General features: G+C 42.2%; 1 protein-coding gene across 25 annotated transcripts in view; it reads left to right on the forward strand.

The window, feature by feature from the left end:
• Window positions 1-21,575, forward strand: part of TSNARE1 (t-SNARE domain containing 1) — a 416,856-nt gene that overhangs the window by 23,041 nt on the left and 372,240 nt on the right. For 11 of the 25 annotated variants that reach the window (XM_085536897.1, XM_085536893.1, XM_085536892.1 and 8 more), the window contains one exon: window positions 13,480-13,582. The exons of the other annotated variants lie outside the window; for them this stretch is intronic. The gene's annotated coding sequence lies outside the window, so the exon portion shown is untranslated. The remainder of the gene's footprint in view (window positions 1-13,479; window positions 13,583-21,575) is intronic. 25 annotated transcript variants of the gene reach the window in all.

A 21,575-nucleotide genomic window follows, 5' to 3' on the forward strand; every position in this document is an offset into this window, starting at 1 on the left:
CCTGTTTTCAGCTTGCTTTTCTGCTGTTTGCCATGCTTTATCTGCATCGTAGAATCATAGAATGGCCTGGGTTGGAAAGGACCTCAAAGATCATTTAGTTTCAACCCCCCTGCCATTAGAGAAACTCAGTGGAGAGTTTTCTCCTGTTGATAGTTCTAAAATAGCGCCAGGAGAATTAGCTGTGTTGGAGTCACAACGTGGAGAGAGGGCTGTTGATGTTTAGAACAATAGCTGTTATATTCTTCTGCAGAAAGCATCTCATTGGCACAGTAATTCCCGATTATTTGCAGGTGACTATCATGTATATATATTAGAGTGAGAAGTCATTCCTGAGTTCCAATAACAGGCAGTGGGCTTGGCCAAATGGCCAGATCCCAGTTGGAAGTCGTGACACCAGCTACTAAGGTATTTTATTCTACTTTCAAACAAACATGGTAATTTGAAGGATCCTCAGCGTTTCTTCAGCGCCTTTCATCCTTTGATCTCAGAGCACTTTATTTATTCAGCCTCCTGGCAAATTTGCTTGGAAGGGAAGTATTGAGAGAGAATAATTTATAGGACTTTGTGGCATGATGCCATTTTGTTACAGTGTAATTGCGCTTGAAATATTCAGTAGAACATTGTTCTTGAGTTAATGGAGAAGATTGTCATTGGGCTACATCCCTTGTGATTTTTTTCTTCTTGTTTTGAGAAGTCTTCTTGCTGCGTGTGAGATAAATAAATGATTATATCTGCGTTCTTGATAGTTGCTATCAGGAGTGGTGAGCTTCAGTTAAAATATTTGTTGTTCTTTTTTTCCCCAAATAGGGCTATTTGATTAGTTTCTCCTTAGATTTTTTTTTTCCCCTTTCTCTTTAAATAAACCTAAAATCTAGATACAAATTGCTTCCCTCTGTGCACCCGCTGGAGAAAACATCTATTTCCATAAATAACAAAATGTTGCTGCATTTTATTTGTTGTAGGAAGAAAAATAGCTAGTTGGAGGTGAACGGTTGACTTTAAGATGATAAAAATTAGTTCTTTTTTCCTTTTCTTTTTCTGTTGTATTTTCTGAGATATGACTTCATGTGACAGTGACTGCTTATGATGGATAGTGATAGGATGGGGGGAATTAAACTAACACAGGGGAGGTTTAAGTTAGATCTTAGATGGAAGTTTTTCCACACAGAGTGTGGTGATGCACTGGAACAGGTTGTCCAAGGAGGTTGTGGATGCCCCATCCCTGGAAGCATTCAAAGCCAGGCTGGATGTAGCTCTGGGCAGCCTGGTCTAGTGGTTGGTGACCGTACAGATAGCAGGGTGTTTGAAACTAGATGATCTTTGTGGTCCTTTTCAACCCAGGCCATTCTATGATTCCATGACTATGACTTGAAGACTGTCGGTAGATGGATGGACAACAGAGAGTGGGCTGTGAGGACAAGAACTTTGCAGCCTAACAAAGTGCAGACATGGAGATATTCTGCACATGACCCCATGAAAGCAGAGCTGAGAGAAGTGAATGGTGTTAAGGTGGATATTTTCAATCATTTTCCAAATCAACCATGAGGAATTAGATCATCATCCATACACTTTAGGTAAAATAAAGGCTGTGGTGCTTCTTGTTCAACACAGTGTTCCTTGTCCTAATTTCTGGGGAAGGAAGCACGCTCCGTAGTCAAAGAGGGGTAATGAAGTAGATAAAGTGTTCCCATGTGGTAATTCTTATGCTTTGAAATTAAGAGAAACTTCTAATCAGTCTTCTGCGTGATTATCTTAATATTGTGAAAGCTGATAATGTGAATAGAGATTTCAAGGTTGACCTGATGTATCAATAGGGTAAGTGAAAATGATCATCATGATTGAGTTATTTGCTTTGTCTGCTTCCAGGACTTGATTGATTTGAATTTTAGCTGACAAGGCATTGATACTGCTGGGAAGGATGTCCCTGATCTTATTAATGGAGCACTGGGGAAAGAAGAGTGTTGGGAGCACAGTGAGATGCAAAGGTTGTGCAGATGTTGATGGGCTGTCCCTGACCTCAGCTGGATCTGTTGAAGTCTTCCATCTCCAGCATCCCATTTGTGCATCTAAACAATGGACACAAAGTGGTTTCCCTCCTCAAGTTTTAAGGTTGCACCCATGTATAAATTCCTCTGTGGTTTAAATTTAATCTGAAAGCGTTAGCATCACAGAAAATGATGAATGCAAACCTGCCTGGATGAAATCTTGCCCATGGGCTCCTGGTATTACTAAAGAAACAGCATCTCAGTGAAGCTGGCTGTGCTGAGCAGCTTAGAGGGTGTTGCCTAATGTCTTTGTGAGTATCAATCTGTTCTGCACAGTTTTCTTTGATTCCTAGCTATACACCAGGTTGTTTTCAGCACATCTTGGTTACCCTGTTTTCCATGTAAAGCAGATGCTATGCTGATCTGAATAATCCTTTGTCATCAGCCAGATTTCCATCAGCCACATAGACAGCATGTCAGTAGTGTACCTTAGAAAATAAGACTTATCTTCATAGCTGAAGAGGGAGAAAAGTCTTTCCATGGTAGAAACTGGGTACTGACTTTTCTTGGCTAATGTTGGTGCTGATGCCACTGGTGTTCTGATAGCCTTTAAAAACTGTCTCCTTGATCTTATGAGACCTTGTAAGGTAATACCTGGGTCTTGTGTCTTTTTGCAGTGAAAAAGTTTATTTTTGTACAGCTACAACAGCGTAGCGTAGTTTAAAAAAAAAGTATGCATATATATATACACACATAATACTGCTGTTTTTTCTTCATTGACGAGTTAAAGTAGCAACAGGGGAATTGCCTGAAGTGGAGCAGCAGTAAATTAAATTTGTTTTGCCATTTCCCAGCCTTTATGGTCTTGGCTTAACCCCATCAGTTCCATCCTTTACTCTGAATGAAGCACCTGAGCCCTGGACCCTGATGAGCGTGTTCTGCAGGAGAGTTAATTACTACGACTTGCTTGGGTAGAACTGAGAGAAACTGTTGTGCTTTGGAGACATACCCTGAAAACCTTACAAACAGAAAGCCACAAAGGATTTGGCTTTCTGGTTTATTGGTTCCACTGTAATTGGCTGTATTTTTGTTAAAATAGCGTATCCCATTGTCAGTTTGCAATAGAAAAGGTGGTCCAGTACTGGAGCAGAGCTCATTGGTAGTATGTGTGAAGCAGCCTCAATGGTTAAGCAGGGAATATGTAAATAACCATGTTGGTTTTTTATTTCCCTCTTTATTTACAACATGTTTTCTAAAACATAGAATCATAGAATGGCTTGAGTTGGAAGGTATCATCTGGTTCCAACATCCTTGCTTTGGGTAGGATTGCCAGCCATTAGACTGCCCAGGAACTGGCCAAAGGGAAGTTACCTGCAAAGGTGGAGTCACCATCCTTGGAGGTGATCAAGAAAAGGGTATATATGGCACCAAGTGATGTGGATTAGTGAGTATGGTAAGGGTGGTTTGATGATTGGACTAGGAGATCTTAATGGCCTTTTCCAACCTTAATGGTTTTGTGATTCTCTAAGTGATGGTAAGCATGTTAAATGATGATCAAGCTAGAAGTGGGGATGTGGAGGCCAGAAACCCGTGCAGAATCAAGGTATGGCAGCTTTTGCCTCTGTCTTCTTCTGTGTGTTGGGGACCATTTGCTAGTCTTCACCTTATTTTTGTCATCATTAATATATTGGATTCTCCTTTAAATAATGCAGTTGTATATCTGTATTGACATAACCCCATATAGACACAGGCCTACAGAATAGCAGCTTGTTTTCTCCCTAATTATTCACCTCTATCCATATATCTCATCTACCCACTCTGCTTTGCTTAACCTGCAAAGAATTAAAGCACCTAACGGCTGGAAGCATTGACTACATGAATTAAGCCTTTTATAAATCTGTATTCAATAATCTTCAGCGCAGTGTGTAAAGGTAAATAGCTATTCCATCTCCCTCTCCTGCTCCTTCATGGCTATGTCCTTGCGTTAAGTCCTTGGTAAACCTCCTTATTGTATTTCCTCCCTGTAAATCCTGCGGGTTGTAACAGGTTCCTAAATCTCACCATTTTATACAGAAAGTATCTGCTATGTTTGCTTGTTTGCTGCTTTTAGGGGTGTTATTTGTATTTGACCAGCTTTGTGCAACTCCCTGTATGTATACCTTATTTATTCTAAAAAGCTTGTCCCGTGCCAGGTAAGCCACTTGGGAAGCGATGCTTCATTTTTATGGCAAACTCAGGATTTAGACGCACCATATTTCCTACAGCTGAATGCACTGCTGTAAAGGCATTACAATAACTGTTCCTATTTCTGCTCTTTGTGAGATCACTGCATCGTCTTTAACTTCTCCCACGTCTGAGCAAATACAGCAAATGAAGCTCAGCTGATGCACACGAGCTTGCAGGGTTGGATGTTACCTGATGGCATACCCAAATCTCTACTTTTCTGCATCCATACTTCTACAGGTTTCTAAATTATTGCCCTTTTTCTTGTTTTTTTATTTTTTTTTCCACCTCTTTCCAGGACTGCAGCTTTTTCTGGGGCTTTTCAAGAAAACTGTGATATTCTTCCTACTCAAAAATCAGTGTCTGGTGCTGCAAAGGCTTTTTACAAATGCTGTGCAGTGCTGCTGCTGCTGGGAACAGCCTCCCTTAGCAACCTTCAGCTTGAGAACTAAAATCACATCACCCTTATGACAGTTTTATTATTAGATTGGCATGTGAACCCTTCGGAAGGAGTCTAGGTGGAAGCAAAAAAATAATTAAAACGAAGTTTTCCTGTTTTCATAGGTTCTGTTTTCAGTTTGTTTATTCAGGCTGTATGTTTTGTGTTTTTCTTTTCTCCTGTTTTTTCTTTCCCCCAGCTAGAATAAATGCTAGGAAAGGGAAAGACTCCATGTTGTTTCTTGTTCCTTGGGGTTGGGCTGACATAATTACACCATCTTAATAGAAATAGGACAAGGGGAAATGGCTTTAGAGTAAAAGAGGAAGAATTCGGGTTAGGTGTTAGGAAGAAATTCTTTACTCAGAGGATGGTGAGGCCCTGGATCTGTCTGCCCAGAGAAGCAATGGATGCTCCAGCTCTGGGGGTGCTCAAGCTCAGTTGGATGGGGCCTTGGACAGTCTATCTGATGGGTGACAGCTCTGCCCACAGCTGGGGGGCTTGAAAGTAAGATGATCTTAAATGTCCTTTTCAACCTAAGCTGTTGTATAATTCTGGGCAAGGTGGAAGATCTCTACTGTGACAGATGATTATGACCATCAACACAGCAATTCCAGGTCCTCCACCACAAGATATGGATAAGACTGAACCATTAATGGAAAGCCATATGCTGATAGTGGAGCTGATCTCAGGTTGCTCTATTTTGGCAATTACTTGTTCTTTCCTATTGTCCAGCCTCTCCCCAGAGTGGTATCACACCTTCTTCAAAGCTTCCTTTTGACTTGGAGCAGTGGAAGGTGCTCTAGTTTGGAAGTCCTGGAAGGTTTAGGGGTGCCTGAGAGCAACAGTAGAACCAGGCTACGATGTTATAGCTTGGGCACACTCCATCACCATTTAGTGATGATGGAGAGTTTCTCTCTGGGGCTCTTTTAGCATAATGATATTGATCTGATGGACTCTTCCCACCAGGATACTATGTGCAGAATAGCTGCTTGCACCCTTCTTCCCAACCACCTTCATGCATCTTTGGGACTCGCAGCTGCTGACTTCAAGGGTAAGAAGCAAAATGCTTCAAGCTGTTGATAATACCATCTTCTGTGATCTCTCCTTCCTTATTTCACTGGTGCAGAAGTAGTTCCATCACATTCTTAGCTACTACATCCATGGCAGGAGTAGCATCCATCCTGCTCTCTCTCAGAGCTCTGTATTTCTCCTCCCAAACTCTTCTTGGGAGGAAAACAAGCTTGATGAGTTATTTTTGGGTAGAGGAGAGGAAGCAGTTTTTTTGTGCTGAATGCAAGCGAATTAACAACCAGGCTCAAGCTCTGGCATAGCTATGGTGATAACGAAGAGGTTTTGGAGTCCATACATCTAAGAGGGATTTTCGAGCTGTGGCTCCACTGCAAGCTTTTCCAATAGGCTTTGCAAGTGCCTCAGTGCTGTTTAAATCCCCCCAACTCTCGAATCCTTTGCACTATCTGGAGAAGCAGGGAGAAGTGACTCATTACACAGCCTACGAGGGAACTTTAATGAATAAATGCATTAAAAAAAAAAAATATATATATATATATATATATAAAGAAGAAGAAAGAAAACAGTTCTTCTGTCTGGGCCAGAGCGATGCTTTTGCTGTCATGAACTCTGAAAGAAGTAGTTAGACTGTTTCTTTTTATTAGCTTTTAATTAATTGAGTTACAGGAAATGTTTTAGCGCGCTTGTTGAGACTAATGGGACTTTGTTGGGACTGGAGCTGCGGGGTTGTTTTTGTTTGTTTTTAATTTGCTTGAATCCTCAAGAGCCAAATTTGCAAATCTCCCAGCTATTACCCTTCTTTCTTTCTCTTTTCTTTTTTGTTTTTGTCTCCCTTTTCAAACCTCGGAGACTATGGCAGCATCCTTAGGGAGGAGGAGCAGATCAGCACCCTGTGGTGCTTCCTTTGCATCTCTGGCACTAATTGGGACAAAAGGGTGGTTTCTTAGATGCTTGCGAAGCCTTGATGGTGAGGTGCTGCATGCAAACTGCAGAAGCAGACACCTTGGTGATGCTTTGCACTTCTTAGAATAAAATAACCACATACACTCACAGTTCTTAAGAAATACACCTTATGCATCTCCTTTCTTGCTTCAGTTTTGCTCAGGATCTCTGTGCTTAGTGCTCCTGAACAGGCAGAAATGGCAAGGGTGCATTAGTATTTGAAGCAGTGGATTCTGCAGTACTTTGGAGGGTGGTTCTGGTGGTCATCACTGAGAGTTGCATTGGGTTTAATTTAAAGGTTTTTTTTTATTCATTTTGAGAATTCTTATCGAATTTCTAAAGCTTGTTAGTGCTCTGCTTCTCCTCCATAAGCTCCGAGTCTCTTATCTTTGTTTAAATACAGGAAAGCAATGTTTTCAAAGGGAGGGAAGAGGGTGAGAAATAAGTGTGGGTGCTCCTCAGAGATCGAGCCGATCCATTTTTATCTCGTTATATATCATTTTTACTTAATGCTGTTACATTATTTCAGCTGTGCTTGGTTTTTAGATTCGATGCAGATACGAAGTTGCTATAACAACATGATGATTCATATAATGCTAGCAACAATCTGCTGGGATTTATTTTTCTGTCATGACGACTTAGATGTTTTTTGGTGGGGATTTCTGTCTATTTTCACATAGGCTGCGCCGTTAGCTCCCTGTAGTGGTTTGCTTTGCATTACGTGCACTCAAGGTACTCACACTGTGTAGCACAGCAAGAGATCTCAAAGCATTTGACAGAGTTCGGCACCTTTCTGATAGATTTAGGATAGGAAGCGAAGACCTGGGCACATTGGCTTGAGTCAGGTGCCTTGAAACCTGTATGCAGGTTGATCTCCACCTCATTCTTTCCTTTAGAATACAACTGATCAACTGATGAGTCTTGAATTCCTGCTCCATGTTGTTAAAAAAAATCAATAGGTAGAAGCTAAAAGCTCCTGTATTTCTCCTGGAAAAATGCTGTCATGTTCTTTGGTACCACCTAAAGATGCTCTGAAATCACTGGGGATTTATGGGGTGGATCCAGAGGAATCAGTTAATAAATCTGGGTGTTTTGTTTGTTTCTGGGGGGTGTGTGTGTGTATGTCATTTAATAGAAAATAAAAGCACAGAATTAAGGATGACTGGTTTTTGTTTTTTTTTTTTATTATTATTTTCCTGTGGAAGATGGCCAGTTATCCAGCAGTCTCTACCAAATAAATGCCAGTTTTAAGCTCCTTCTCCTCTGCAAAGAGCAGTTGTGACGAGGAGGTGTTTCAAGGTACTTCCACAGATTTTGTCAGCCTCTCAGTTTGGATCTGAAATGTGAGCAATAGAAACAAATGCCTTTCACATCCCAAAGCTGCTTGCAGAGAGCTGCGTCATCTTCTCCCTCTTTTCTGCCCCAATTTTAAGAATTTTGGCTAACAAAGCTTAGAAATGAAGCCATATCATAGAATTATAGAATGGTCTGGGTTGGAAGGGACCTTTAAGATCATCTAGTAGCGATCGAGAGATTCATCTTGTAGTGGATCTACACCCCAGAACCTTTCGTGAACTTGTGGGTTCTTCCAGCCTCAAAGGTGAACACAAAAGGTTGAAATTAGAAACATACCTAGAGTTAATTTAAGTATAAGACTAGAGTTTATGTATTATTGTTGTTGCTGTTATTATCCAGTGCTCTTGTGGAGCTATAGCCGTGTTTCATGCCTTCTGGGGAAGAGATGTTCCTCCTTGGCAAAGTCTTCCAGCTCTATGATTCTTCTGCAAGTCTTAAAAAGGCTTGGAGGTGGTAATGTGATTTTTCCCTATACTCAACTTGAACCTTACCTGTCCCAATTTAAAGCTATTACCTCTTGTTGTATTGATCTGACTGCCTGCACCAGAAAAATTGTCTTCTGGTGCCTCTGTGCATGATCCTTGCTGATATGTTTCAACAGCACACTAAGTATGCTGTGAGCCTACGCCTTATACAGACTATTGTGGCATCACTAAGGGAGTATTATCTTCACTTTCTTGGTTGATGTGATTTTAGTTTCCTGACCACATTGATTATTCGAACCTGATTGCATGCAGCAGATGTCAGGCTTCTCATTTCCCCTCCCACAACATGCACTGCAAACACAATGATGGCCCTTGAGTTTGGCGTGGTGGCTCCTTGGATGCTCCATTGGATTCTATGATGGAGTAGAGGAAAACACCCATTCATCACAGCCAGGACAGCACTGTAATTTTGCTTTCTAGTTCTTGATCCTCCTGCTTCATTTTCCTATAGGCATGTCTCACAGAGCTGTTCTGGTGGGGTTAGCTTAATACTGGTGGCTCACCCAGCTGCAATGGGACACACATCTGCATTTTTGTGATGGGAAGAAGATGATCCTCACAGTTTTGCAATTCCTGTTTCCTTCTATAGGCTGGAAAAGTCAGCTGGAAGACAGAGAGGGAAGAAACAGAAAGTGTCTCCCTATTTCAGAAGTAAAAGCAACCACTCCTCCATTGTGGTTATTTTAGCAGCAGTTTGCATCTCAATTTCAACCCCAAAATATGCATCCTAAGTGCAGGCAGCTGTGTTTGCTAAGCCAGGCAGTGTCTAAGATGGTCACAGTTTACTTTCTGTGGTCCTGATGTAAAGAGACGCAGAGAAATTTGTCGCGCACATGGAGAAAGAGGTCGTTTGTTAACAATAATGATAATAGATTAATAGTAATGAATACTGTTAGGGATTGCATCAAGAGCTTGGAAATGACTTCACTTGCCGTGGTGGTGCCTGACTGCTTAATGATGTTTTCACAATAGAGCAGTGACTGTCTTGAGTGTTATCCCAATAGTCTCTTACAGATTTGCTCATCTCTGCTGGAGTGGAGCAGTCCTAAGTCTGGATGTACCATAGGCACCATGGGCATGCACTTAGGTTGAGCCTGGGATGGCTATCATCCAGCTTTGAAGCCTTTCCATTGCAGTATACTTCATAAATATCCATGCATTTAAGAGACGCCAACCACCGATGCTGAGTAGGGTACCTCTCTAGCACTGCACTTGAGGCAAATCTAGAGTTCCATAGATGAAATCTTTCAACATGTGTAGCTTGAAATGAATATATCTAGAAAGGCTTTTAACTCCATCAATGAGTTTGTCAGCTGTTCTGCTAGGATGGGTGTATGGTAGTGGAGCTTGGACCTTGCATCAAAATCTGCTATTGGCAGAGCAGTTCTGCTGTGCTTGCAGCTTTCCGTTTGCTCTTTCTGCTGTTGGGAATCTCTTGACATGACGCAGCGAAGTTTCCGCACGATGAATATCAGGGAATGAGGCGAGGCCAAGTGTACGTTTTAATTTTAGTTCTGCATGATGGAAGACTCTTGTGAGCGCATCATATTCACTTCGAAAGCTCCTTGGTATTTTGGTTATTTAGCTGGAGTAATACAGTGGGTTGACTGGGGAATAAACAAGCAAAGCAAGACTTCAGGGAATAGTAAAACCACCCGTGCAGACATCAATTAGCCTGCCCACCCTTTCAAAACCACATGCAACAGGCAGCAGATATCTTCCTTGACGCCATTTTTACCCTTGGAAAGAGGTTCTGACCCTGAAGGATCTTTGTATCTTTGGTCTTTTGGGCTGTAGTTACTGAATTGGAAAGACTCCAGTTGTCCAGCTCTCTTGTACAGCCATCTTCCTATGGACCCATCTGCTAATTCATCCTCTAGGAGAGAGTCGATGTCATGCCAGCAGGAACTGTCGTAAGTTATTTTCACATCTTAGTCCTGAGCATGGCATAGGGGAAGGCATGGAGAATTCCCACAAGGGCAATTGAGTAATGGAAGGTGATGGGTCCAGATGGAGTCAAGATATCTTCAGAAAAGGGCCTTTCTTCCTCCCCTCCAGTTTCCATGCAGCTGAGTTTTGTGAACGTTAAAACATCACGTAACCTCTTTGTGCAAGTGTTTTGTTGCTCAAAAGGGGAAGCTGGTTGCAGTTGACTTTCAGGCTGGAAGGAATGGGGCATCACTGCAGACAGCTGGTCCTTGCAATGCGTTCAGGACTGTGCATGAAAACAAGAGCTGGCTCAGCACCGAGGATGTGAATGTTAGAACAAGGAAGCCTGGGCTGATTTTTCTGCATCTCATAACCTTTCTGTTGCAACTCTGGTGATAGCTTACTTGTGGGATGTGAATATTGACCTTTAACAGCATCATGGGTGTGTTGTGAAGATAAATGTACAGGGAAATGGTCAGGGTAGAAATGAGGATCAGGGAGGTAACGTGGTTTGAAGCGAATACCTCAAATCTCTCCTGCTTTCCTAATCAAGGACAGTGTTAGTAATACAGGTGTACAAGGCAGTGGTTTTGATAACTGATTTATCTTGGCACTGTCCTGGTTTCCACCCCAGAGGCTATTTAGGTTTCAGGGGGATGGTGAACATCTGACAGGCATAGTTTGTGTTGTAGCTCAGGGATGCTCTTGGAAAACCCACCAGGCAAACTCCTCTAGACAGCAGCTGTAATGGGCATCATACAAGCAAGCAGAAATCTGTGCCTCCAACTCATTTTTTTTTAAATTATTTTTTTATTTCTAAATAAACATTGTGTTTGTGTGCTCGGATGACATTTTCCATTTGGAAAGGGAGGGAAGGAATGAGTGTCATCCACGCCCAAGGTGCTGGGCACGTAACTCACAATTACTCATAGAACTACAACCTCATCACTCAATCATAAAGGATTTCTTCCATCAGTTTCCTCTCTCTGGCCTTAATCCTGAAATTAATTTCACCTAAACAGTCATCAGCAATTCCTCTATTAGTGCATGCATAAATTAGTCCTGTTTGTGGCTGAGTGCTTCAGATGAAAAAGAAGAGTGGTGGGAGGAAGGAAACCTTATGTATATCACTTAAATTGCCACCTTAGCTGTGGGTTTTAGAAAAGAATGTCACCTTCTTGATCCCAAGAAGGTAGAACCGAAGGATAGATGGCCTTTGACATTTTCATCGTTATGTCTTTGTTAATGTATAGGGGTTGAAATCCATTATGACTGTCCACCTCTTGCCACTGAGGTTTTGGCACGTGTTTCTGCCATCTTCCCTTCCTTTCTCATTGAATTTTACTATGCCTGCCACCTGGCATATCATACACTGGGCTTGGTGCTCCAGATCCTTGGTGGTGAGCACAGGTGGACAGCATCACCCTCAGGCACTCTCATCCCAGGATGCTTTTAGAGGGATGCTTTGTACAACATTTGCTTTCCAGGTGGATTTTTCCTCTCTGAGTCTAGCTTGGGAAAGCTCATAAGTGTAGGTGGAACAGATTGGAGAAGACTCAAAGCACTGGGGTGACCTGGGTGGTTGAGGTTGTTTTTCTCCCTGTAAACATTTCATAAGGAGGGAATAACTTCCCCATTTGGGTAGCAGATGGGATTTGGACTCACTGGTCCCTTGTGGTTGTGGTACATGTAGGATGAACTGATTTCGTAGATCTTATAGCTTGGGAGAGGCAGTGTGAGGCTTCAGGCTGTCTAAGAATATGCTCCTGTATTCCTTTCTCCCAGTGGGGAATCACTTGGGTTTTAGTTGCTCTTAGCAGTGCTCAACAGTGAAGATGGATGTTGAGAATGTGAGCACTGAAATATAGACCTAAGTGCATCTCTGAAATTTAGAAACCTTAAATTTCTTCTGGAATGGAAGAGGCTCACAGCTGAAAGCACCTGTGCTTAGAAGACACTCATTCCCCAATCATAATCCCTTGCTGCATGTTTGTCTTCCTAAAAAGGGCAGTAAATGTAAGGTCCTTTAGGATGCCCAGCAGAGAAAGAGTCCTTATAACCACATGGTTATTGCTCAATAACCTGGCATTACTCAACCAGAAAATGCTCTTTAGAACATTCTGGGTGGCTTAAGGCAAGCCAAGAAGCTGCACACTGCCTTGTTCTGTCTGTTGGGTTCCAACAAGCTGATGATGTTATATTTGTCACCTGTTAGAAGAGTTGTAAAAATGTCCATCTACCCCATGGGCTAGTTTTACATTCCCAAGAGGACTCTGGGGATGTTCTAGGTGTAATATGCTGAAGGATGAGGTGGGGATACCCACTCCTGGATTGCTACTTATCTACTCATGAAGACTATGGTAAACAAAGGGAAGCAGTGGAAAGGGTTGAGCTGTGTTCCCATGTAGTGATTTTCTTAGGTTAAATGGGAATGTGCTTGGGATTTACATCCTGTAACAACTCAATAAGATCGATGTTTCCAAAACACCTTGCACAATTTGATCTAAATCTTGATTAAACCTCTAGGTCGGTTGTCTGTAGCCTGGAGTGTGTGGTAACGTGGATATTTGTTGCATGACCTTTCGATGTTTCTCTCAGCCAACAACCAGGAGCTGATGCAGGAGGGGAAAGCCTGCTGTCACAGTGTGTAATTGGCTTGGTCTGTTTGTGCAGAGGTCACCAAAGGCTGGGATTGCTGCTCCAGGCAGATACAAAGCATTGCTGAGATTTTATCTTTTTCTTTCTGAGGGAACAGCATCCATTTTTAAGAGATCTTTTTATTTAAGAAGTGTTTATTAATACTGTAGAAATACTATTATATTCAGCAAGTAATAACCAAAGCAGTGATGGATCTACATGCAGTATGCGAAGAAGACCTTCCTTGTTTGCTTTAATTGAGCAAAGCAATGTATAATATGTTAAGAAAGAGGCCATTCTTGATAATAGACTGATAAATGGGTGCTGCATTTTCTTTGTAGTGCAGTAAATTAGGAAATATTGCCTGCTAAATAGCTGGTGCAAGGTAAATGAATATGTTGAGGAGTCCACCATTTGTCTGGCTAATGCTCATCTTGCATTATCTGAATTGCAGATAAAACCAGAGAGCTATGAGGCACAGTTCTCAGTTGCATCTCAGCTGTCTGGTTTGACGGACACAGGAACTGCTTCTTCAGGATTCATCAATATTTTTTAAGGTGAGGATAACTGGATGCTTTTATTGCCAGGAGGAGCTGTGTTTCATGGAGGAGAGATCTTAGAAATAAAGATAGAAATGGAAGTTCTTGCAAGGTAGGGTTCTTGTGTGTATGTGTGTAAGCAAGCAATAAACAGCCTGCTGGTGAGAAATGCAAAGATACCAATTGAATAAGGCTGTTCATGTTCTGTCAAATGAAATGCAAACTGAAATGGCCAGAATGTGCCTCCCATGGCCAGATCAGAGTCCTAAAGAAAGCAGCACAATTAAAAGAAACAGATGACTCCCATACCCCATCACAGATACCTTGCAACCAATGGTAGCGTCTACTTATGCACTTCTGCTAATTGGAAGTCTTAAAACCCTTTAACACCTTTAAAGCTTCACATGCCCATTTTTAGAAAAGTAATTGAGATGTGAAATGGTTTATACAGTCATAGAATGGCTTAGTTTGGAAGGGACTGTAAAAGTAATTGAGCTCCAACCCCTGCTGTGGGCAGGGTTGCCAACCACTAAATCAAGCTGCCCAGTTTTCAGCTCCACCTTCTCTAAAACGAAGCTTTCCTTTTATTCTTTCTAAACTCTCCCCAAAATAGAACCCTGCCAGGAGTTATTGTTTTAAGTGTCTCTGCTAACGTGATTAGAAATACCACTTATCTAACTCACTTAAAAAGCCACCTGTTTACCTACTCAGGCATAGCTGGTGGTCTGGCTAGTTGTCTTTTTTCACTCCCACATCCTTGATTTTTATGCCAAGCCAGACAGTACACAACCATCCTACAGAAAGCTAGTGAGCAAGATTTGGTGATATGTTCCTTTCTATGTTCAGATATGATGGCAAGGCTGGGGAAGGAGTCCCTGTGCGTCGTGCTTTAGCTTGACTCATATAGAGAGCAACTCTTATCTTGGAGGTGTCTCAGCTCCAGCCGTATTTCTGTGCTCCCTGCTGTTGTTGCTGTGCTTGTCATTTGATGGTTTCATGTCTTTGATGTCTAGAGCTAGCTGTGTACAGAAAAAAAAAAAAAGAAATCTGGATAATGGCAGTGTTTTGAAACATGGGTGCTTAAAATTCCCTGAAATCACTGAGAATCACATTGTTCTGTAGATCTTTGAGTTTGACTTGGCATTCCTCTTCTTGCCAAAGTGAGTAAAGCCTGGCTGGGCCCTCCATGCAGAGTGAAAAGCAGGCCGAGGACTGCTGGTCCTGCATCTCCTGGATGCTCAGAGGACTGATTCTGGCAGTGAAGCATGCTTTGGTTGGACTAGATGATCTTAGTGATCTTTTCCAACTCTAAATAATTCTTTGATTCTGTGATGCACAGGTTACCTCCCAGGGGATTTACCATCTGCTTCAGCAACAGATTCACAAGTGGCAACTCCGTTCTTGGCCAAGAGAGCAGAAGCAAAGCACTGTTGGCTTTTCCTGGAACTGTTCTTTTTAGTTTTCCCTCAGTATGGTTTACCACTGCACTTGAGGATGTATGAAGCAGCTGTGGATTTACCTGGCTTGTCTGTAGTGTTCCTTGAAGTAGCAGCTGTGGTTCATCACCTGCAAGGCTCATGTTTAGGGAGAGAGCAGTGCTTTGCATAGTAATTCCTTCAGGTTCCAACATTACCTGCAGCAGCAGCAATGTTGAATCAGTTGGATGGATGCCCTTTTTGCTTTGGATGAGATTTCCACAAATGATATTGCTTATTGCCCCAGAATGTCCTTGCAATAGTATATTGAAAGAGCATCAGTGGTATCACTGCTCTCCTGAGTAGACCCCAACACCATATTTGGATGGAGAGGATTGACGTAATGCATCTTCCTACATGGAACTGAGCTGAAAACTACAGTATTTGGCTTTCAGTGCTAACTAGTCATGCCTTAAAGCAAATTTTGCTGAAGGCGTATTTTCTCAGCTTCATAGTTTTCCCTTTCCAACTCTTGCTTTGACGCGTGGTTTCATCTGCATGGGAGAAAGGTTTGGTGGTGTGGGAATGTGGCCTTTGGGAGCTACCCAGACCAATGTGTTAGAAACCACTTCGGAGTTGTTCAAGTTAAGCAAATGATGGGGCAGATGTTTTTAGTGGTGGGAGGTGGATTAAATGATGAGGCACCTCCATATCTTAATACATCTTGCTCACCCAACTCAAGCAAGGGTGGTGCAAGTTGGCAGTTGGTGGTGTGGATTATGGAGAACATAAAACGTGATGAGTGTGAAAGTCCCTTCAAACTTAGATATACTGTTGGTGATGGTCCCTGGCTGGTGTTGGCAGCGTGCTGGCTCCTACTGATGCATTGACCCATCCACCCATCCATCTTTATAACCAGTTCTGTCTCCATACTCTTGGACATTTCTTGACTGCCCTCTCCCTGCTTGTTCCATGCATTTGTAGAATCATAGAATGGCTTAGGTTGAAGGAGACCTTAAAGATCATCTAGTTCCAACCTCCTTGCCCTGATCTGGGCTGCCAACCACCTGATCAGGCTGCCAAGGTCCAGAGAGACAACTCCATGCACTGCTTGTCCAAAGGCATATATGAGGGCATAGATGTAGTGAAGTGGACTTGGGTTGCTCCTCTCCTAGCATATTTTCCTGTATCTTCATTCCACATTGTGGTTATTCAGCCATTGTGATGCTTTATAGGATTCTGCTGTGTGTGTAGAAGGGTGTTTTGTTTGCTGTTCTGGCTGTCATCATGTGAATGCTGTGGTGACCCAGAAAAAGCTGCTTCCGATGTTGTGAGCAAATATGATGTGAACCCACAACTTCATTACTTGGGATGACCTGAGGTTTAATTTTCTGTACGGCATCCATCTTATATCAGTAAGCAGCATTACTGGGCTATTAGCATATTTTGTTGTTTCTCAGACCAGTTCCTTGGGTAATGTTGAAGCAGTGGGTTAATTTTAAGTATGATTTCACTTGTGTAGTGATTTTCTCTCAGTTAACAGGACCGGCTTCAACACCAGTCACATCTCTTGCTTTTTCTCTTCATCTCAAAGCTTGCATTACTGCTGGTGAGCAAGATAACCACAGAGGTGTAGCAAACCTCCCTTGTAAGGACAGCTTTGTTTGAATGCACGTTGATGCTGTATGTTGAGATGAGTGGTTCACTGGGTTGTCATCTTCATCTCTTAGGCACTGAAAGAACTGCCACTCTCAGCTTCTTTGGTTGCCTCCCTTGAGAAATGTCATCTCCATGCAACTGGTCCCTGGTCTTCCCCTAGAAAGAAGGAAGATGTTCTCCCATGTCACTCACGTAGTTTGGGTTGACATTGTAGAGCGTGCAACTAGAGAGAACATTCTCCATCCCTAGATGTGAACACTGGTATCATTTCTTGAGCTTTGCATGAGATGGCATGATCAGCAATGTAGCCTTATTTCTTTATGCATTTACTCTTTTTAAAAAAAGCAGAGGGATTGATTTTTTTTTATTGTTTCACCTGGAGTTTGCAAAAAGCGGGCATCCAAAATCAAGAGTGTTTTAGAAGTAAAGACATTTGTGCACCGCCTTAACTTATGCATCGAGCTGCCAATGAATCTGTCCTGTGTCAAGCAAGATTTTTTGGCAGCTCTGGCTTCAGACTCTGATTTTCAGGGCACATCAGCACATTCTGAGTTAGCTGCATCCATGAGCTTAACACTTTGCCAGCTTTGGATTTTTTTTCTGTACGTGTTAAAACACCTTCTCTACATACGGACAGGTTTTCTGTGCTGTTTTAGGATGGCAGTCAGCATTTCTGCAGCTGTGTTGAGTGTTCTGTGAGGTTTCTGCAAGAGAGGCAAGTCCAGATGTCCTCTTATTTAAGCAGAGAAGAAGGAACTGTTGTGAGTTACATTTGCGTTTAGAGATCCTAAAGGTAATGGTATTTATATTCTAGCCAAATGGTGGTAGCTGTCTGACCTGTTCGCAAATTCAGGGTTGTTTTATGGAGCTGTGACACGGACCTTTCCTCTTTCTCTCCCTTTCTCTCACTCTAAGAATGGTAATAGTTGTGAGTGGTTATTCACAAGTCATGGATCACAAGGGAGAATAAATAATTCAATGCAGATATGGAATGGCATTTTGTTGGCAGCCACAGAGTGGAGCAAAAGGAGTCAAGCAGTGATTTCACAGGAGTAGTCTCCAGAATCCCAAGATCCAACATCAAACCCTAGAAAGCATTTTTGCATTTGGAAGATGATTTCATGGTTTGCTGTTTTAAGGCAGTTACACGGGTTGACTCGTGTCATCAATCCTCGTGTCCTCAAGTGCATGATTACTCACAATGATCTAGTGTTGCTCAAACCAGAAGGACCTGTCTTGGAAACTTTAAGAACTGATCACTGAAGTATATTGTGAATTCAAATAAATTGTAAAGGTCCTAATTCCATTCCCCCTGCCATAGGCCGGTTGCCACCCACCGGATAAGAATGCCCAGGGCCCCATTCACTCTGGCTCTTAGCACCTAAAGAGATGGGGCAACCTCAGCTTCTCTGGGTGGCCTGTTATAGTGCCTCATTGCTCTGAGTAATTTCTTGCTAATGTTTAATCTAAGTCTTCCCTCTTTTAGTTTAAAACCTTTCCCTCATGACCTGTTTTTCAATGTTTCCATGCCTTGCTACCTTGTTTGCAAAAAAACCCCTCAATTAGTATTTATTGGCCACTGATCACCATATGCCAGTCAGTACTAGAAGTGTCATGATCAACCAAAATGGGGATAGAACCCTTTTAAGAAGGGTGCAACACCAGTGTCTCCAGTTTCTCTTTGTTCTCAAATGCATGCCCTCATCATAGCACCTCTCATAAAGGGCTCACATTATTGTCTCTTCTGTGCTGTGTGTTTGCAGCAAACTCTGCTATAGGGTGGCCATAATAAAAGGAAACCACTGGAGTTTACTGTCTAAATTAGTGGGTAATTACATATGGTAAAAGAGGAATAGGGTTGTGGGGTGGAATCTATAGGCTGATGTGTTATTTGCAATATGCTGTAATCGTTTTATTTTGTAATCTCATTATAAGAGAACAAGGGGAGTGGGGGAAGTTGGGTAGTAATCAGAGTAGCTGAGTCACGGTATTGAGAGGATAAACAGTTCTCTCCCTTGAAAAAATGAGCATGTTTTGAAATTGCTTTTGAGAACTGATATTTAATATTTGCAGGACTGAAAGCCGATGGACTTTCTATTATGTCATAATTAATCTTGATGTCACAGAGTTTTCTGCCTCTGTTATGTAGTTAAATCAAATGTGATGATGATGTGATAGGGTTTATGAACTATCTAATGTTAGCCAAGGAGAAGTTCACTGGCAGAGATCTGTGCTATGAACCCACCTATAATTTGCCCATGTTTTTTTGCCAGTAGCATGTCCTTCTAATGAATGGAAAACAAACACAAAATCTCAACTTCTGAAAAGCCGTGACCTGGTAAAACTGGTGCTGACTTTCTTGTCTTTTAAGGTTAAATCCTTCAGTGGCCTTTTTTGCCCTTTTTCTTGCTGCTGCTGTTCGAATGGAACACTGAGCTTTGGTTCAAAATACATCCCTGTGTTGTCTAAAAGAACTCTTAGATTAGGTGGCTTAGGTTAAAATGAAGGTGGTGTTACCCCATGAAATGCACACGTCCAGCAGATCTTTAGGTGATTTAGTAACTTGTTAAGAGAAAAATTCTGCTCAGAAAGAGTGATCAGAGAGACAGGAAGATCTGCTCTATTCCTTTTTGGTTGGCAAGTTTGGTTGGCAATTAGGGTAGTATGGTTAAATAGCGTTTGGACTTAATGATCTTTAAGATCTTTTCCAAGCTGAGCAATTCTGTGATTCCGTGATTCTTACAATTAGTGGATTTTTATCCCTGTTTGCAAATCTCTTTGTATCAACCAGCATATTGGATATCTTGTAATTGGGTTTATGATTTAAGCAATTTAAGATAACTTCATGGTTGCATCTACCATGAGTGGACACGATCTTGACCATATTGGTCTAGTCATCATGCTTTTTGAGCTGGCGTGTCTTATGGGAAGGAACTGGGCTGCTAGAAGTGCATTAATTCACCAGATGTTTGTTCATCCACTTGTGCTTAAATGTGTCCTCAGTAGTGCCAAGCTGGAAACATTATTATTGCAGCAATAAAAAAGCCCTTTGTTAAAGAGATGACTTGGGTTGCTCGGCATTTTCTCGTTTTGTTGTGGACAGAGGTTCCTTGCTTGTGGACTTGCTGGTTCTCAACTTTCAAAAGAGTACTCTTAACATGGAAATACATCCCTTGCATTATCCTTTCACCGCATGTGGTCTAATGATGTGTATTAAAAATGACGAAGAACTTGAGTCAGGTTTTAAATAATATAGCTCCTTGCCAGCCCTGCTCTCAGTGTGGGGGAGGCAGCTCTTGGCAGTTGTGCATCAGGGCAGCTGTTTGGACTGGATGCTGTTTTCTGAACTCCTTTGCTTTTGGCTAGCAGCAGGACATGCTCTGCAAGCTTCATTTTGCTCAGTCACCGCAATGTGCTCAGACTGGTTGCTGCTCTTCGTGTCAGAGGCATTTTATCCTGTCCAGTTGAGTGATGGGGGAGATGCTCTAAGCTGGGCATGCAGCTGCAGCCATCACCCAACTGGATACCTGTGGGCATCTTCTAATAGCATCTGTGAGCCAACAAGTACTGTCCACTCTCTCAGACTCTGGCAATGTCTTGTTGTGTCTTTAACTTTCTACTTGCATCTCACAACTTGGCCACCACTCCTTTGCAGTTGGACACAGTATAAATTTATATACAGAAGGAAAGAACCCAGCTCCTCTGGGAGTTCTGAGGCTATGGATTTCACTCATTTTTGGTTTGCAGGCATCTAACCGCTGCCCAGTCTTTCCTTTGTGCTCAGTGGAGATGTCTGGGCAAATAGCCTTGTTTTTCTTGGATCTTTGCCCATAGTAATTCATGAGCCTCCGGGGTGTCTGGGAAAAAGGAGCTGGAAACTGCTACCCAAAGTTTCAGTGCCCAAAAGCTGGAGAAATACTGTTGGTTTTGGGACTGCTGTGATTATGTGCAAGCATGCTTTGGTGTTTATCTCATACTGCAGTGGCTGGAGTGTTTTTGTTCTGATCTCATCACCTGGGGCTGGTGTGCATGTCTTTAATATCAGTCATCACTCAGTTTTCATCTGCATTTTGATCTTCCAGTCTAGTTGTAGTATTGAGGTTTTCTGACCCTTGGCATTTGAGTGCTCTCTTAACGGGACAGTTTGTGGATGCTGAATGGCAGCTTTTGGTTGGGTGTTAATCAAGCTGTTGGTGTCAGCTCACAGCATTGGTGTTTTCTTCTATTCGAGCCCCATTTCCTGTGCCCCATGTCACTACCTGTAATGCCTTACTAAGTCTCGAAAAACAGGTCTGTTGGTGACATGAACCCCCAGACAGAACTGAGTCAGATAACAGAACTCATTTTAAGAATACCCTCATAAACAGTTGGGCTAAAGACCATAGCATTGAATGGGTATATTATATCCCTTATTGTGCACCAGCTTCTGGGGAAGTATGGCAATGCAATAGACTGTGGAAGACCATGCTGAAAGCAATAAGTGTTGGAACATTCAAGCTCTGGGATAAACATCTAGCAGAAACAATGTGGTTAGCTTGGGGGGCTGCCAATCCAATGGCCTTACCCAATTTAGCCTTGTATGTACTGTAAAAGAGGATAAGGTCCTTGTAGTACATGTTAAGAGCATGCTGGGGAAAACTGTATGGATTATCCTGGCTTCAGAGAGGGAGAAACCTATTTGTGGGGTTACTTTTGCTCAGGGACCTGTATTCACTTGGTGGATAATGCATGCAAATTGGACCATTCTGTGTGTATCTTAAGGGAACTCGATGCTGGAAGAAAGCAAGCAGTATATGTGTATGTAATGACAATTATGTTAGAGGTGATACTTTGCTGGCTCTGTCCTGCTTGTGGGATTGCTCATGCAACCTCAGCAATATCTTGCTATACTTGTATTAACATTGTTTCCTGTTGAAAGATGTTTGGAAATCACCATG

This window comes from Coturnix japonica, chromosome 2 (genome assembly GCF_054131305.1).
Source record: "Coturnix japonica strain WE chromosome 2, WE-NBRP24, whole genome shotgun sequence".
Classification (NCBI taxonomy): Eukaryota; Metazoa; Chordata; class Aves; order Galliformes; family Phasianidae; genus Coturnix; species Coturnix japonica.